The 2,500-nt window shown below is 42.0% G+C and overlaps 1 long non-coding RNA gene across 1 annotated transcript in view; it reads right to left on the bottom strand.

The window, feature by feature from the left end:
* Positions 1-2,500, bottom strand: part of LOC137637472 (uncharacterized) — a 15,133-nt gene that overhangs the window by 2,169 nt on the left and 10,464 nt on the right. The window lies entirely within an intron of this gene.

Genomic DNA, 2,500 nt, shown 5'->3' with positions numbered 1-2,500 from the left:
ATAACCCCATAATCAAACTAACCTTACGATGATTTGGAATTGCAAACATCGTACTTGACCCTGAGTGATACGAAGACTTCAAGTTGCTGGCAATAGGAACTATGAATAAAAACATTCCTGAGGCTGTGGAGACTCATATATCCCTGATCTCTTGGATCAAAGCAAAATCCAACCAAGTGTACGTACAGGCCTACAATGACGATCCTTTAACCAAAAACACTATGGCTCTAGGCAAGGTTTTGCTATCATTACTACACCATGAAAGACATGAACGCCGGCAAGAAATCATCACTAACATCAACATGGCCTCAACGGTAAAAAGGCCTGGAGCACCATCAAAAAAGCTAACTCGGCAAATAACAGCATTCACCCCTTAATGAAGTAGCCCAACAACTTGTAATCAACGATAAGACCAACAACCAAAACAGAGAAAGGAGGATACTTAACGAAAATGAAGCAAGGCATGCAATGCATCATGCTACAGGGCAATTATACATTTGAACCGTGTACAATGAATGAATTACAATCAGCTATGAAACACAAAAGTCAGGGTAAGCTGGTGGTTTAGATGGAATTGTGGTCGAGATCATTCTACCTTTCAGAGACTAGACTAGGACTTGGCTTCTTGTCTTTTTCAATGTATGTGCATAAGCATACCGAATCCAAAGGATATGGAGAAGAGGAAAAGACTTGTCTCTCTCCTCAAGCCTGGTAAAGATCCAAGCCCACCCTAAGGTTACTGACCAATATCCATACTCTGCATGAATGCAAGATAATGTTTCACCTAGTGCCCATCATCGAGGAGCAACTGACACCAGACTAAGCAAGCTTTCGACCTGGATGACCATGCTTCAGTCAGGTCTTGCACCTAACTACTTTTAGAGGATGGATTAGAGACTAAATAAATTACAGGCGTTGTGTTTTTCAACCTCACAGCTTCCTTTGATATCACCTATAGAGATCTACTATTCAGGGTAGCCCAAATGGCCCAAAACTTCGGATCACTCTTAGAAAACAAATGTTTGTATGTGGAAATAGATGGCAGGAAGAATAGGTGGAAGAATCAGACAAACGGTCTCCTGCAGGGCTCCATACTAGCCCCATTGTTATTTAATACCTACACAAATGACCTACCACAACTCCAGGATATCCGGAGGTTTATATATGCTGACGATCTTTGCATAGTAACAGTTGAGGCTCTTTAAAACCATCAAAGGAAGACTGAAGGGGACATCATTTCTCTCAGACTATCACAAATGATGGTATCTTAAGGTAAATCACATGTAAACCTAGATATGATCATTCCATTTGAACAACCACCAGGGATACAAAAAATTAAATTAAATTAGAAAATGAAGAACTGGAAAACCCTTCACATCCCGTCTATGTATGTCACTTTAGGTAGGACACTTCATTTTCAAGGTTAATATCAACAAGCACAAGAAAAAAGGGGCTACCCAAAATAACCTCCTCAGCTAAATAGCATCAATCATGAGGGGAGCTAAGGCAAAACCTTTGAAGTAAATAGCTTTAGCACTATGTCACTCCATTGCAAAATTTAGTGTTCCTCTGTGAAAGAGATAAAGCCACGCCAAAAGAGTGAATATTGAGCTAAATAAAGCCTGCAAACTAATCACTGGTACACAGAGCAATACCCTTGCCAGCTTTGTACAGAATAGCCAGCATTGCATCACCGGAAATCAGTCCAGACACTGTAGCTAGAAAGGAAAAGACCAAACAAGCAAACAATCCCAGGCACCCACTCTACAGCTCTCGTGAAATAAGAAGTCTGAAATCACGGAAGAGCTTCATGATCGTGAAAGAACTAGACTATATAGATGGAGACAGTGAACGTCAGACCAGGAATGATGCCCTCCCTAACCGTAGTGGAGACCTGTCCTGTGGATTCTCCCTTACCAGGAGGAAATGTCAGACCAAGATTGATGCCCTCCCTAACCTTAGTGAAGACCTGCCCCGTGGATTCTCCCTTACCAGGAGGAAATGTCAGACCAAGATTGATGCCCTCCCTAACCTCAGTGAAGACCTGCCCTGTGGATTCTCCCTTACCAGGAGGAAATGTCAGACCAAGATTGATGCCCTCCCTAACCGTAGTGGAGACCTGCCCTGTGGATTCTCCCGTACTAGGAGGAAATGAGTCACCATGAATAGATGAATAGAGGAAGAACAAAAACTGGAAACTGGTAGGACAGGGGATATATAACAGATTTTGTTACATAAATGTTGCCGAATGTCCCTTCTGGATGCCAAGCCAAATTATGTATCACATCTTGTATAGTTGGCTATTCCTTGGTCCTAATTCGGATGGAGAAGGGGCTCGAGTGCTGATCATATGTAATATGGCCAGTCTCTATGGCATAACCCTACTTAATAAAGAAATGTCACCGTCCCTTGCCTCTGCCATTCATGAGCAGCCTTTAAACCTTGAACCTTTAAAACGATACAGCGTTCTAATGAGTAAAACAAGGGTGTAATAAGATAT

This window comes from Palaemon carinicauda, chromosome 3 (genome assembly GCF_036898095.1).
Source record: "Palaemon carinicauda isolate YSFRI2023 chromosome 3, ASM3689809v2, whole genome shotgun sequence".
Taxonomy (NCBI): domain Eukaryota; kingdom Metazoa; phylum Arthropoda; class Malacostraca; order Decapoda; family Palaemonidae; genus Palaemon; species Palaemon carinicauda.
This window is presented reverse-complemented; position numbering and strand designations above follow the sequence as displayed.